Genomic DNA, 16,938 nt, shown 5'->3' with positions numbered 1-16,938 from the left:
TTGGCTCTGAACTGCCCCCAGGATGCTCATCCCCACAGTATGGACCCCACAGTGCATCAGTCGTGCTAGTGGCAGTGTCGTGACAGAATGAAAGACCCTGCTTCAGTACTGCCAGGATGGAGCGCCTCGGCTTGCCAAGCAAAATGCAATTGGAAAGCTTCCCGAGCCAGGCATCTGCTCCCCTGATCTACTCGCCATATGAAGATGCTATGTTGGGTGCAGTGAGATTGGGGGAGTGAATTCTCTGCAGCACATTCCAACAAGAAGGTCTCTCTCCACACAGGGTGTTCTTTGAGCAGCAGTGACTGCACGTCTCAACCCATGTGGGGACAGACGTAGAGACAAATAGAAGAGAAAGAATAATAGTGTTGAAGCAAACTGTAAATCTTAGACCTTGTGGAGGGCTCAGGAACAGGTGCCATCAGAGGCTGGCAGCGGAAGGGACCCTAGTTCTTTATAAAGGGCAGAGATTTTCCTGCAACGTAGAGTGTTTCCTACCGTTGCCATTTTTTTTTTTTTTTTTTTTTTTTTTTAAACAACACTTACCTGATCACTGGCAACATTCACAGTCCAGCAACAATTTGTTACATATACAGTCTTATGCAGTAGCACTAGGAGCTATCCACAATACCCACCACATGCCAACCGTGTTAATTACCCTGTTTTGGGAACAAGCTCTACTGTAGAAAGCTGAGGGTTTGTCTGCATGCATTGGACTAGTGCATCACTTCAACTTCCCCCATCTCTTGTCCTCTCCTCCTTCTGGCAGCGATGCTCAATCTTGAGCAGCTCGACCGGGTCCTATCCTTGACCAAGAAGTCATTTTTAGCTCCTTCGGGGCCCAGCATAACAAACTAGCTAAACGTTTTCATCAAAATTATACTTTTTTCTTACTTCAGCCAAGCCTATTCCCTACTCACTAGTATTTGTCTTCCCGTCTACCAGATCTGAAAGCTTAGCATCTATTTCAATGGTCCATCCTGAACCACAGAAGTTCTGAATGATCAGTCTGGAAAGGCCTGGTAAACGACACTCATCACAGCATTCTGACTGAGGCCTGGTCCAGCAAGCTGCTTAACCTGGGAACAGTCCAACTGTAGCCAATGGAGCTAATCATGTGACGAGGTAGACGTGCTTATGCACTATGCTGAAACAGGACCTTAATTAGGTAAAGGATGCCATGGCCTATGAATCGCCTTTGAACTGGGATTACACATTTCAAGCAGAAGCAATTTCAGGTGTAAGCAGCTCCCCAATATGAAGGTACAGGCACTGGGGCTAAGTAGTTAGCGTTTGGCCTCAGGAGAAATGGGATTTCAGTGGATGTGGGGCACTATTCAGAATTATTGCTATTTTAAATAAAACACAGCATGTTAGTTTACTCTGAAATTGAGGCCCAAACGCCCGAACTATTGAGGCACCTAGTGCCTTTTGAAATCCTTGAATTAGGTGCCTAAATACTTCTGAGAATCTGAGCCTGAGACCCTTGTCTCGGTTACTCATCAAAAGACCAAATTCAGAACAATCTGAGAGAGACTAATACAGGTTTCTGATCAAAAAGTAATGGGTATGTGTAAGAAAAATCCTTTCCATGCACGTCTGCATTAATATTGAGAGACATGACTACTAAACCACCACATAAGATGACAATTTCTAAACTGATGCCACTGACGGGATCCGTGCCAGGATCAGCTCAGAGTCTAAAATGCTCAATATAACCTCGCTTTTATTTATTACCACTAACATGTGGAAGACAGGTGGCAACAAGGGATGGAGTTAAACACGATGCAAGTCTCTTGTTTATTTGTACACTGAAGCCAGTAGATTGTGACAGAATCACTGTTCTTTTGTTTAGCTTTGGTCTGGTAAATCACCTTTCCTCCCACCCACTGTGTGGCATGAGGAATGTTTCATAATCACGGCTTCTAACAGAAGAGAGTGTTGGTGAATCAATTAAAAACTTCAGCAATAACCAGTGAAGAATGATCAATGGCCAGCTGCTGATGGCCTATTTTGTGTGCAAGGAATGACAGCCCTCTTTGGTTCAGGCGATCTGTTTGCAGCTTAGTCAAGGCAATGTGATTGCATTCAGATTTCAGACCCAACAGCAACAATCCTTTCATTGGGCAAAGTGGTTATTAGCCTAAGATACAGATAAGACAAAGTTAGCATCAGCACAATTAGTTTTGTAGGTCCGATTGCTAAAGGTTTCATTAGCAATGAGCAATGCTGGGAGCCTGCGGTGTTGCAGGAAACAGAACTTTACTAAACGTGCGGAGACATCAGTGTTACCCATCTACAGCAACCTGCACTAAGCCTGCTTTCTGGAGGCCCTGCCTGGCACCTTTACTGATCTAAATCCCTTCTAAAACACAAGCCTTTTCCTCCAGTTACACTCATCATCCTGCACTAAGAGAAGAACCTGGCCCAGAGCTGCACCAAGAACGAGAGGATGGATCTGTGGGGTATTCATGCCATCTGGGCTTGAAGGTGAAGCTTACATGGATAAATCTTCTCTTTACAACAGGCAGCTGCCAAGCTTTTGTGCAAGAAAAACCACATCACAGCTGTGGGCTGCTCACTCCTTTTGCTACCCATCTGATTCCAGACAGATGACAGTGGGAAAGAGGCTGGAGAACCCTAAATAGAAGCAGGAGAGAAGCACCAGTTTGGACAATTTCAGTGCAACTCTTACATTTGTATCTGGCAACTAGGTGAAATGCCACAGACCCAGCTAAAGAAAACATTGGCTTACACCCAAGAATCTACAGTGCCCAGAGACAAACTGTACTAGATTTACAATTAGCGAAATAAAGGCTATGAATCCTGGAGGGGAGACAAAAAATAACCCCAGTCGTCCGTGTGTGTGAAATCCCCATTGACACCAGTCTGGTTCCATAGGCCTAGGAACCAAAGTGGTAGGCACCATTTACAAAGTTAAGATTGGCTCAACTGGAGTTTTGCATGCAGAGATGCTGCAGGATCAGGTCCCAGGCATTATAACTCACTGCCAGAGGTGAGGGAGTTGATTTTTGTTAGTGCTCATGGTCCAAATGACATCAAGGGTTACTTCTGTAAGGAGATGGTGTGACCTTTCTGTTCCTAGGGTAGCCACCTGAAAATGCCAAGGTCAGGGCAAGCTGTAAAAGAAGAGCAGATTCTCCCAGCACTGGTGGGTGACACTGAAGTCAGGCTTCCCAACCAGCCACAGCTTCTGATTCCCCACACTGGTTATCAAGAAGCCAGTACACAAATACACACAGCCCCCTTTACTGCATTTCAGTCTCTGGCTCCCAATCAGCTACTAGGTCCAGTAAAGAGACCAGTTATTTAAACTCTATGGTCTTTACCAAAAAGGTTCCTCCTGACCCCAAAGGGTCAGCCACAGTACCAGATCGATACAAGTTTGGATCTTACCCAAAATACCACACTGCCAGCCAATCCTTTAGTAACTAAAACTAAAGGTTTATTATAAAAAGAAAGGAACACATAATAAGAGAAATGTTAAAGAATTAAAGCAATCAGATACATACAAATGATTTGAAAGTCCATACACATCATGTTTCTAGGAGAATTGTGGAGTTTGCAGACTTGAATAGTCCCTCTGGTATACATCCAGTACCAGATGGGTCTCAGTCCTTTGTTTCACAGCTTCAATTGCAGATGACTTGATCCAGAGAGAGATAGATGGCTGAAAGCTGAACCCGACTGAAGACAAGACAGATCCCAGTCATCTGCCTTTTTATGTCCTCTGGCCCTTGCCATGCTGCTTGTGGAATTTCACAGGAACCAAAATGGAGTCCAGAGTCACATGAGCAAGTCCTGGTGACTCATCAGGTATATCCCTGGCTTCTCCCTCGGGGCCCCTTGCATCTATGAATTTAATGGGCCATCAAGCAGGCTTTTGTTCTGCAGCCATCCTGTCTGGGGTGTCGCCCAGACAGCACAATTTGAAATACCGATATATCAAACATATCCATAACTTCCATTACACATATAACACATGAACATAAATATCATCATCTTACTTAGCACATTATAGCCTTTCTAACAGTACCTGACATGGCATATCTCACATGAATTACTATGATTTTGACATACTGATGTCAAACAATATACTAAATGCCTCCCCCTCCCCCCCAATCCAGCCAGCGTGACAGATGGTATATAGGGTTGACAAAGCAACTATATTACAGTGGTTGCTTAAAGCAGGGGGAGGAGGAGGGGAAATACAGTGCTGTACACACCACAGAAAGCAGAATGAAAACCCGTCATGCATATCCTTTCAAAGGGAAGGAAGCATTTCCTCTGCCCCACCTACCAGCCTTCCTTGAAAGTGCAGTACAGGGAAGGAAGAACAGGAAAGGGAAGAGCTCAAGTGACTCAAAAGCATGGGGAAGCAGACAAACCTCATCCTCTTAACAGCCTTTTCAAAACATTTGTGAACCTTTTCACACAGCAGGAGTGAGACTGTGAAGAAGTGGAGTCACCATGTGCCCATCTGGACAATGCATTCAAACATGCACGCAGGTTTAGTGTCCAAAACTCTCACCTTTTTCCTTGCTTTCATTCTTATCATAATTATGATCCTCAATCACTCCTGAGCCAGCTCATACACATGAGACGATGTCCCTCTCACTCACAACCCTTTTTATACTCAGGGACAAGAGCTAAGGAAACCCACCTGGTCCATCATGCATCCCACATGAGTCAGACAGCAGAATAATTCTGCAGCACCATGCAGGTTCACAAACCTGCTGCCAGCATCGTTCCACTTTGCCAACATCAGCTGTATTTAAAAGTAAAGCGGGTGCTCAGTGGCCATTCTAAACATGATTGCCATTTTAATCACTTGGTTTCAGATTTTTCTCTCTCTGCAAATAGCTCCCAGATAGAATTAATGATCAAATTAGTTCCACCCAGCCCCTGGCTTTAGGAAAATTTATTCTCATTAATTGCAATCTGTACTACATAGGAACAAATCCACTGTGGGGAGAAACTGGGGCAATGCCCCCTGCTTTGCACCAGGTCTCCCATCGCCCACAGACCAGCACCACCACCACCATTGTAGCACCTTCCATTTGAGGACTCAAAGCTCTTTACAAACACTGATGAATGGAGCCTCACAGCACCCATGCAATGTAGGGAAAATGGTTACCCTCACTGTACGGAAGAGAAAGGCCAAGGTCATATAGTGTCAGCGGCAAGGCCAGGAATGGACCACAAAAGTCCTAACTTCTTAGCCTTGTATTTTAGGCACATGAGTATGTAGAATGTGAAAAAAAGATAAACAACGTCAATCATACAATTATTTCTGTATTCCAATTAAACTTGATTTTTAAAGGGGAATTTTTCTTCTCTCCATGCTACAAGCATGCGTTACCCATCGGATGTGCTGCAAAGGGGTGGAAAACCCAGCACCATGTTCAGCTAGCATTTCTAGGTGTTCAAGCGAGATACCTTAAAGAAGTCTAATTTTAGGACACACCAAGCACTTGCCCACTGAAAATCAGGGCCCTTTAAAAAGTGTCTCGTGTTGGGCATCCAAACATGGAGACAACCAAGATCCCTTTGGACAATCTTGGCCCCACGTAGCTCAATGATTGCAGTCACATTGATTTCAACGGGGGCTGCCTGGGTCCATCTGCACTGAGCCACGTTGGTTTCAATGGGAGCCTGGTTGCATGAAGCTCTTTCCAGGATTGGCACGATAGTTATTTATTAATGTATTTGGATTTCTACAAAACATAATAAAAGTGAGGCTGTCCTGCTGTCTGTCCAGTTTGCAGGGATACCCTACCACATGCTAAGCGCTGCAGTGATTTTTTTTAAAATCAGCATCGTGAGACAAAGGCTTGTCCTAGTGGTCTGAGTGCAGGACTGGGAGCCAAGAAGTCCTTAGTCTGATTCTTCCCCTGATAACACCCCCCTTGGCAGAACATTTACTATTTGTATTATGGCTCTGCAGCGCTAGGTGCTGTTCCCTAGTGCATACCAAAGAGATGTTCTGTGCCCTGAAGAGCTTACAATCTAAAAGTACCTCTAAACAGCACTGGGAGGGTGACGTCCAGCATACGTAGACACTGCAGACAAGCTGTGCCTCTACTCAAGTGTGCATGCTAAAAACAGCACATGGCTGCAGTGGCTCGGGCTCTGTGCACAGTCCCACCTGACCCTTGGGTACATACTCAGGTGGCTAGCTCAAGCCACTCCCTGTGCTGCTGTTTTTACCCACCTGGAAATCCCCCATCCCAGGTGCTGGGTAGATGCACCCTAAATATCAGATGAGAGCCCAGGGGTGGATGTGACAAACAGATCTGAGTAGTAAGTGGCAGGCAGAGCACACCAGCTGCCTGGCCATTGTTGAGCTTCTTCTAGACAGCAGGGAAGCATCTTAAAGGAGGTATTTGAAAGACAGTGTGGTGGCCTTCTGGATGAGTATGGGGAGCCTCAGGGGAAAAAGCATGGGAGAAAGTGGGAGGGTGCTTCTTAAAGAGTTCAACAGTTCACCGGTGCCCCATTTCCCCCCATCTGGGGCATGGGCCAATGCTCAGCTGACAAGGGTGTGGACTAATGTCAGCTCACATCTGGAAGGGGGGTTGAATGTGAGCCGTATAGATTGTTGTGGTTAATTTAAATACATGCCTTAAGGAGAAGAAAAAAGACGGAAGGAAGGAAAACTACAGCAGCCCCAGCCGCCTGGTTCACCCCAATGGAAAGCGACAGAGTAGACAACACTGCAGCTGCCTGCTATTTCATTTCATCCTAGCCCTTTGTGCTGCATGGCCCCACCCCCATGACTATAGCTGTGACCCAAGACAAAAGACGCGGCTGGAAGTTCTGACTGGCAGTGGGTGCCTAAAGCTATATCATAGAGGAGCTGATCTGCTTCTCGCTGAAGAGCATCAATTGGAGGTTTGTAAATGCTGACTGCAATAGGGCACAAAGATGAAGACATCGCTGGCAGTGCTTTTGCTAGGCTTCCATCCAGAACTCCTCTTTCAGGGAGGGAGGAATTGATTCACCCAGCGGTTTTGTGAAGTCATTCTCTCCTGATTCCCTTTGTCCGCCCCCAGCATCATCTGTGGCAAACGAACACAATAACCAGAGTCTGTTGCAGCATTTGCTTCCTAAGGTACCAGCAATTGTGCCTCTCCATGCCTGGCCCCTGCCAACAAGTTGTCACCGAGGGGGCTGGCTTCTGGCCTGTCCCTGGGAGACAGCAAGGACATTAAAGCTAGTCACCAGAGAGTGCAGCCTCCTTGCGATTGCTCAGGATTACTAGGCTGTGCTGTGTGGAGCACCTCAAGGTGAGGGGAACTGGCGTCCTTCACTGTAGAGTGAGGAAAGAGCTGTTGGCTGAGAGCCAAAAGGGGCTGAATATCTGACTTCCCTGGGGGCTTGAGTGACTAGTACGGGAGAGGAGAGCTGTCTAGCTATCCTCACTCTGAACAACGAGAGCTGGTGCGTAGCCAGTGATGGCTGAATACTTGGATGCATGACATTGCATGACATTGGCAGGGGAAGAGAGAACATGCTCAGTTAGAGGAAGGAGCACATAGGGACTTGTTGGCCAGATTTCTCTCTGTCTCTCACACACACTCCCCATTCGCCCAGCGAAAGAAATCAAAGACCAATTCACTCACAAAGGGCTACATTCACAGCTGATGTAATCTGGCTCATCTCCATGAGCTTGAATGGAACTGCAGCCATTTACAGCAGCAGGGCATTTGATCCTATGTCTTAATTCTCTTCAGCCATTTCCCCACCACCATCCTTTTAAGTATCACTGATGGGTTCTGAAGTCGGTGTGGTGCCAAGAGTAGAATGCCACTGGTTGGGAACGTGGGAGGGAATTTGTGAGAATTGGCTCCTTGCAGACTATAAGCAACTGGGTAAAACATAGAAGAAACAATGACCAGAAATGGTTGCTAATGCCTGACAGCTAGTGTTAGAAGAAGCAAGAGCAGAAGAGTATTAGCTCTGTGAGCTGAAGGATGCTGGAAGTTCTCTATAGGAGAATGTGCCTTGATCCACATAGCTCACTGCAGCCAATGGAGACCCATTGACTCCAATGGATTTTGGATCACACTTGTAAAGATCAGCGACTCAATGGCTCTGATGAAAGCAGTGAGAGGCAGAAGAAAAGGGTGGAATGAAGACGAGGGGTCATTCACTGCTAGTGTAGAGGAGGCAGCTCCATTGACTTCAATGGAGTTTCACTTGTCTGCACCAGCAGAGGATTTGATGGGAAGCATCCATCAAGTTTCATGAGATTCAGTGGATAGGATAGAAATCAGGGTGAAAACGGTTGGATAAAACCAAACTAGAGAAATACTGCTAGGGAGGAAAATATCCCAGGAAATGCTTTCATAGGGATGGTGGACAGAAATTTGATCATCATAGTGGATTTTTCAATTTCTTAGATGCAAATCAGCTATATTACTGTGATCCTAAGACCCCTCATTGCCAGCTGGCAAAGGAGTTACAAGAGTATCCTGATTCCAGTACATACATTCTGGTTCATGAGTCATGTAAGAGGGTCATGTAAGATTTTAAATGAAAGCTAGGATCATGCTAGTCATTAATAACTTAACAGTACGTACAGATATTATGTAAGGAGTTATGTACATATAATGAAAATACATTCTTAAAGTCTGTATCAAGGCACGGTTGACAAACAAGTTTCTGCTGGACAGAGGATGTAGATCCACCTCTCTCTCTGGGTCCGCATTGTAAATTAAGCATTGTAAGCCAACACAGTGAAAACCCCATTTACATATGAAATCAACAGGGGGATGCATCAACAGAGACACCAGACCAGAGACACCAGACACGAGAGACAGAACGACAAGGGGGTTGTCCTGTCTCATGGGGTAGATTAAGAACTTTGGGGAATATACAAAGAAGGTAAAAAGATACTTCCTAGGTGCAGGATAATGGGGGTAATAGGGCAGTGTGATTACATTCATGAAAACAGGATCACAACCAGCCCTGGTTGAAATGCTGCAGAAGACATTGGAGGTGAGATAAATGTATTTAGATTGGAGGCTAACCCCTTCAGTTTAGTCTTTAGAAAGCATATTATATTTTTGCTTTATATGTAACCTGTTGTTTCCATTATCCTTGCTCACAATCTCTGAAATCTTGATCTTTGATCATAAACTTATGATTGTTTTCAGTGCTGTGGTATTAAGTTAAGTGCTGATCCTCAGCTGAATAAAACGAACTGGTGTGTACAATGGTGTGCAAAAAATTCAAATAAACCAAAACAGCTTCTCTCCTAAACATGTGGAACAAAAATTACTTTCAAAATTTTTGTGACTTTTTTCTCTCACTCTATTTTTCAGTGAGCTCCAGTCATAATACAGGAAGGAAAAAGCTTTTTGAAAAGAAAATGGACCTAGAAATAGATAAAAATTAGATGCCTTACATGCTGATTTCTGCACCTCTAGACAGGTTAGTGGAGCAGGAGTTAGTCTGTTGACAGCTAAATACCACATATTAGCACTGGAGCAATAATGGAGTGGGAGGGAATTGCTAGAATATTCTTTCAAATTCTTAACTGGATTCACTTTGGCTGTCTTTGTACCCTTTTCATGTTCACGTTCATGCAATCGAGTTTTATTAGCACAAAATGTTCACGCAAAGTGAATATTAAGCTTACACTCTCAAATATTACTGGAAAGTAAGTTTTAGATTCATTTTCCATACAAAAATCACCCCCAAGCCCTAAAACTGACTATTAAAGAGTTATTTATATTCCTCCAAGCAGGGAACAGCAAGGACGCCATGTGATCACACACAGCTAAAGTTACACCACTGGAATTTTGCAGTTTCTTAACTGCAATTGGAGAAAAAGTTCACTGAATAATTTTGAATCATGAATAAATCTGAAATAATCCTGATCTGCCAATGGACATTCTGCCAATGCTAAGAGAGGACACATTCATCAAATAAATTTTTTGCTCTGAATTATTCACTCGACTTCATTGTGCATAACTGATTTGGATACCAGCCAACCTCTCTCCATGCCCTTTGACCTAAAGAAAGGAAATCCACAACATGCAGGACTTGACCACATAGGGATGCAGTGGTTGAAATGAACTTACAGGGACATAAGCTTGATAAGACAGCTGCCATTTTCAGAACCACCAATTCACTATGTCTGTTTTACACATTTTACAGTTGTTCCATCACTGCCTCCAAGCTACTGTGAATCAAATGCACCTAAAAACATAATACATTACAGACAAATTCCAAGGGCAATTACACCCCCTCCCACACACCAGAACTGAGAACAGATGCAATTTTGAGCTGTGGTTCTCTAGTTAGTGTCTCGTCCATTAATATTACTACTCCAGAGGAAGAATTTTGTGCTTGGGCCAAGACCTGCTGAAGCTCATCCAAGTTAGAGTGAAAGAGAGCCCACAAGATGTGTCTGAAACCAACAAAAGCGATACACATTGAGCAATGCTGATGGTGAGGATGTCTGTCATGCCATGAGTCAGTGTGTTACCCAGGTGATGTGTCAAAAACATATACACAAATAGCTGCTACAGAGTAGAAAGCAAGGAATGTGGTGATTATGTGTGTGCGCGGGGGAGGGTGGTGGTGGTGTGGAAATCTACATTACAACACAATATACAGGGTACTTTTGTGCCAGGATCTCTCTCCACCATTTGTCAGTTACAGAACAAATTGTGCTTTGGCCCCCTTTAGACTCTCACAAGTGCTCCCCTTTGGGAATATGTTTTGCTACCTTCACCCCTCTCTGGGTGCAGCCACATGGTCCTACCAGTTAGATGGGTTTCTGAACTGCAACCTCCCTGTTCAGCAGCTGTGTTAACCCAACAAGCCCAACTGCGGCTGGCATCTGAAAGCCTTTTCTTCCAGGAGGCTGTGTCCAGCGGCTGTGTAAAGGGACTCAAAAACAGCTTCTTCAAAACAAAGCATCATTTATTTACCCTGAGGCACATAGCTCCGCTCTACACTTGCCCATTACCTCTTCTCCCCTGTCCCTTCTTTCTTCATTTAACTGAACCTCACTTAAATAAACCCAGCTGAAAAACCAACCAACCAAATTATGGAACTACCATGGCATTTTTTGCCATCCCATTATTCCCTCTGCTGGTGTGTTCTACCTCTTCCCCCACCCTGCGTCTGCCCTGTCTATTTAGATTGTAAGCTCTCTGGGGGTGGGGGTGGGAGGGGTAGGGGTGGGGGGGGAGGCGGGCAAGGACCATCCACTACTGTGTTTGTGCGTTGCCTAGCACACAGGGGTCCCGTTCTTGGCTGGCTCTTAGGAACTACCAAAATAAACATGATTAAATAAATAGCAGCAGCAGCAGCACACAGAGCTAAATAATAAAAGGCCTGGGTCATACCTACAAAAGCTTGCAAGGAAAGATTGTGGTGTAAGTTCCCCTCAGCCCAGTAACCCAGATCTGTGGGTTGAGAAAGAACCTGCTTATTGCACTCTCTTTCTCTGGGCCAGCATCTCCCCACAAACTCAGGTAGCTGCCTACAACCCACTCCAACCCTCTTCTTCCCTAGGTGAGAATCTCTGAGGTGTTCGTATCCCCTTTGAGTCTAGGGGTTTTTGGACTGGGAAGAATAAACCTTGCCAGTCTAGATGGAACCAGGTAGGGGTATCCCCCATCAATTGCTCCCTTTAAGCAGCCTTCTCTCTCATCGTTTCAGTTCCTGTCTCTTTCCCCCCTAACAGCTCCCTCTGACTGAATGCTATGCAGTCAGGCAGGATAACAACAAATAGGTAAACCGAGTCACGTCATCTTCATACAAATACCACCAATAGCTCATTTGATCCCCACCCAATTGCCGAATTATCTCTTTATTTGAAAGCCATCTTTGCTCTGCCTCCCTTTCCCTAACCCCATTCAGTTATGTTCTTGGTAACTAGGAGTATATTAGTCAGAAAACTCAACTCTGTGTATTACTGTAGGGGTGACCGATAGTAATTGGACTTCCTCTAGTTTTTCCCAGTTCTCCTGTAACCAAAGCCCACAACTGTCTCTAATTAATAGCTGAAGGATCAATGGCTACGAGTGAGGTCAGGTCAATGTGCACTGTCTGACACACACACACATAGCTAAACATCTCCCACAAACCAGCCTGCTCACCTTAATGATAAACAGACATGCATATACATTTTTACTTTTGCTTGCTCCCTCACTTAACCTTGCTCAACTCCCACTGAAATCAATGGGTGCTACATGCACATATCGAAGGGAAGAGATTGGCCCTCTGTTCTATCTTAATTAGGTCTCTGTACTAACAGGTGTAGTTCCATTAAAGGGGCAAATTTTACTGATGGAAAACTATTCTGCTTTTGCACCCTCTACTATTTTTCCAGCAACAAAACTACCCTCGACACTACATGTATGTTCAGAATTGAACTGATTATTCACAGGAGTTTATTCAGTGAATTTGTCCCTCTTCTCTGTTCAAGAATTATCCATGAACTGGCTCTAATTTTTGTGGATTTGTTTGTTATTCAGAATTTTCGGATGAATGGTTTATGCCTGCATTTCACCCTATGGGTCACTTTTAAATTATTCACCAAGACTATTCCTTTGAGTAATTGCTGTTCATAATTTACTATTCACACCCTCTAATTGGTCCCCAAAGTCACATGGTATTGTCTCTGCTCCTTGATTGGAGGACTCCCAAATTCACATAAAGCTTTGAAGATGGTTGTATGAACACTTCTGCCACAAACACTTGTGCAAATCTAAAGAGTAGACTAATGGAAGAATGACAAGTTAATGAAAAATGCTTTCTACTACATTTTCTAGAGTGAAGAAGTGGGTGACTTATAATGGAACAAAATTAGGTAGTGTGTCTGGTTTTCTTCAGACTCAGTTACAGACCAGAATTTCTGCAGTGAGAGCCAAATGGTCCTACATTTACTGCGCATCTAGAGTTTTAGATCATATTAGTCTTCTTCCACCATGATCTCACAGCTCAACATTCCCCAACAGCAAACAAGCCAAATTGCACTAAGCATGCCCCACAGTCCAAATTCAGACTGCAAGGGGAACAAATCCCCTGAAATCGCTATTGTTAAACCTGCTTAAATCAGGTCGGACTCTGGCCTCTTTGGATTTTGCATCTTCAAAGTGGCTGTCTGGACACAGTACCATCCTCGCGTCTCTTCCAAACAAGTTTTTAGTAACGGTTCATTCCCATGGAAATATATACTTCAGCTGGATATTTTGAATGGATTCTGCTTTTATAGCTAATTAAATTATATCAAAGTGACTGCTAATTATACAGAATAATGCTCAAACAATCGCATTGGTCTCTGTGGATTGGTATCTTTGATAGAGATGAAGGCAGCAGAAATTCTAGTTACGCTGTATCACTGTACAACACCATGAGTTAAAGCAACTGATGTAGGGATGCTACCACCTGATTAGGAGGAGGCCTCCTGAGGCATGAATTCAAGCTACAAGCTGTTACAATTCAAGAGGCATCCTCCAGGCAGGTGGCGGAACCATTACATCCCCCAGTGGGCATGTGTCAGCATCCCAGCCACCCCCCACCTTGTACTAATCGAACCCCTATTTCCACAGTATAGGGATTTGTCTCCCTCTCATGGCTGGTCCTCATAAGAGGTTAATAAGGCTGCTTCAAGCGGGGAGGGAGGGTTATGGGATTTATAGTCCATTAGCTCAAGCCCTAGAGGCTTGTGCTTTCAGTGCTGGAGGTCCTGGGTTAAGTCCCTGCTGACGACCTGTGGTGGTTGGGCAGCTCTTTGGCCATCTCAGCAAAGCAATCAAGGATTGTTTGGAGCATGGAGCCTGAACTACCTGTTCATCCCTAGCCAGATTTGGATCTGGGGTCATGCTTCAGGCCATCTCTAGGAAAACAGACAACTCTCATGGCACTCCCTGGAGCATGTCACTTGGAGGCTTTGCATCCTAAAGAGATTTCAGCCAGGATATCTCCTGTATCCCCTTGCTCTCCTTCCTCCGTTACGACTAGTTCATTTTATAAAGGCATGAGAAACCACCTCTGCCCAGCAACCTCAAATCATGGCCCAGAAAGCTCAACCAAATAATAATTAATAAGCATTTACAGCACCGAACAAACATTGCCCCTGCCTCTCAAATGACTGGCTGTCCCTGAGCTAACAAGCCTCTGCACAAATCATTTTCACCCGTACAACAGGGGAATCTCTTCCTTTGGTTGCATACAGTGAAGATGCCACAATCTGACATTTTTACAACACAGCACATGCGGTTGCTATAGAAATAATTGTGATGCTACAGAGAAAGGGCTCTCTGCTGCACAGCCAGGCAAGGTAAGGGAATGAATTAAAGCTCAGGAGAGGCCCTGCTTGAAAAGAAATATTTCAGCAAGGGCAATCTGGAGAAAAGACACTAAAAAAACCAAACAAAACCAAATAGGATCAGAGGTGACGGATTTGACAACCAAATTGAGCCTTCTAACAAACAGGAATGGGCTAGGTACTAGGAGTCCGTACCAATGGGATTTGCTGTGTGTCTCGGTGCTTATACAGCCCTTGTCACAACCATATCAAATCACCTTCTTTAACTGATCATGTCAGAGACTTGGGGCGTATCCCTCAGGTACGGCTTGAGCCAACTAAGGTCCCCAAATGAACGTCTTTTTTTATTTTCAGGCCATTTTATGTTGTGTCTTTAACACAAAGGGCTGGATTGCTCAAATCGTGCAGGGGTGCCCAGTGTAGGTGTGACTTGAGGCATCACAAGGGCCCAGCCAAGACTATGCGCCAGGCATGAGCTCGCTACACAGAACAACAGTAGCTCTCCAGCCCCATGCATGCTGCTTCCTCACTTGTAAGCTTGCAGAGTGGAAGTAAAAAAGGAAGGACATTTCTGAGACATTAGCTTAAAGATGACCCTCATCCTGCCTATGAAGCATTTCGCTAGGCAGTGCCTGCTACAAAGCAGGAATTACTTGGGCCCCTTTTCCATTCAGATTTTTTGGAAAATTTGTTTTGGGTCAACCCAAAAATGAAATACTCTCTTTTAAAAAATTTGGAATGGACAGTGAACCAAAAAAATCTGCACAGACCTACTCAGAGACTTGAGGTCAGTTCCTAGCTCTGCCACAGACTTGCTAGTGACTTTGGACACATTTCTTGACTAGTAGCTGAAGCTACACTAGAAATAAGGTGCAATTTTTAACAGTGAGGTTCATTAACCACTGGGATAATTTACCTAAGTATGTGGTGGATTCTTTGTCACTTGAATTCTTTAACTCAGGATTAGATAGTTTTCTAAAAGAGAAACTCTAGCTCAGCCAGAAGTGCCTCACACAGCTCTATGACCTGTGTTATACAGGACAGGCTAGATGATCATAAGGAGCCCTGTGGCCTCAAATCTAGACTTACTTCAGTATCTCTGCCTTAGTTTCCTATCTGTAAGATGGGAATAATGCTATGTCATCCAACAAGGATCCGATAAGGTTTAAGGATAAATCCATTAGTGTTTGCAAGAAGCTACAGTAATGAGGGCTTTGTAAATAGAGATGGATGCAGATACAGACAAGGACTGCAAATCTAAGGAGACTGCTCTGTAGTCATTTCTGCAATGAGAATGGAAACTCTCCCTATGCAAAGCCAAGAGACGTGAACGCATTCCAAACTGCCCAGCGCTGGATAGCAATGAATTAGCAGATTTTGCATGCAGTGAGCACCACAGCACTACCAGTAAGAAAGCAGCTGTGTCCCCCTCTCCAGCTGTGCCGAACTTCAACATGCCTCCATTCTGAAACCAACTAGAGTTAGATTTCAGGCTTGTGTTTGGACTTGTGGGTGGAGATGGTAAAGATGGATCCTAGGTTTTAGGTTTCTACTACCAAGCACACGCATCGCTGATTCTCACTTACTTTACTACTTTTGGGTCACATGGTCTGATTGCTCCATGCTTAATTACATATCTTCCAGGGATAAGGACTCCTTTGGTCCTCTGGGCTATCACGAAGGGCTAGCAAGTCTGGTAATGCTTGATTCACTCCAGAGTAGCTGGACCAACAGCATATCAAGTCAGCAGAGAGCAGACTGCTTTGACAAATGATAGCTAGAGCTAGTCAAAATTTTTCAAAATGCAAGATTTTTGGGGGTAGAAAATGGCTTTTTTTTTTTTTTTAATTTCTGGTGGGGATTTATGAAACTGAAATTTTTGTTTTCATTTTCCTCTTTTCAGAGGCAAAATGGAGAAAGGAAAAAAAAGGGGGTGGGGGCGTGGAGAGAAGAGAAAAAGAGGGGAAGGGGAGGAAGGTAAACTTGGAAGAAAAAAAAAAAAAAAAAAGGCCAAAACAATTTTTTTCCCAAACAAACATTTTTGTAAACATTTTTGAACAAACAACTGTTCCTCTTCTAAACTTGTTGAAAAAAAAATGACAGCACATTTGAGATATTATACAAATTTTGTTTAATTTTTTCCAACCTCCAACAATCAGCTGTGGCTGGAGCCCCCTCACTCCAAGAAAGGATGGAGAAAATCTCAAAGCCAATTTATCGCAGCGTGCTGAACAGAACACGAAATAGAGTATGCAAGACCTCTCCCTGCCTGGACTAGGGAACTTTCATCAGCTTACCACACAAATCAATCACTAGGAATAGCACATCAGGAAATGCATGAGACATATATCCAGAAACAGCTCAGAGGATCCAAGCTTCCTCCTCAGTAGAACATGTCTCTATCACATATCAAGGCCCCTCCTGACAGATGGAGTTTCCCAAGGTACCTATTTACCTTTAGGAAGCAGGGACAACCCAGCAACCACCCACTGTACATTTCTAAACCAAGAAGTGGGTCTGACAAAACCTGCTTACCATAGAGCCAAGTGATGGATTCTGTCATTGAATTGCCACCTCCACTTTCTTCAGGGCCCGCCCATAACTGAGTCACATAAGAGGCA

The sequence above is a fragment of the Emydura macquarii genome, unplaced genomic scaffold (genome assembly GCF_026122565.2).
Source record: "Emydura macquarii macquarii isolate MOO-44397 ecotype Brisbane River unplaced genomic scaffold, CSIRO-AGI_Emac_v2 contig_2846, whole genome shotgun sequence".
In the NCBI taxonomy this organism is placed as follows: domain Eukaryota; kingdom Metazoa; phylum Chordata; order Testudines; family Chelidae; genus Emydura; species Emydura macquarii.
Note: the sequence above shows the minus strand (reverse complement) of the source record.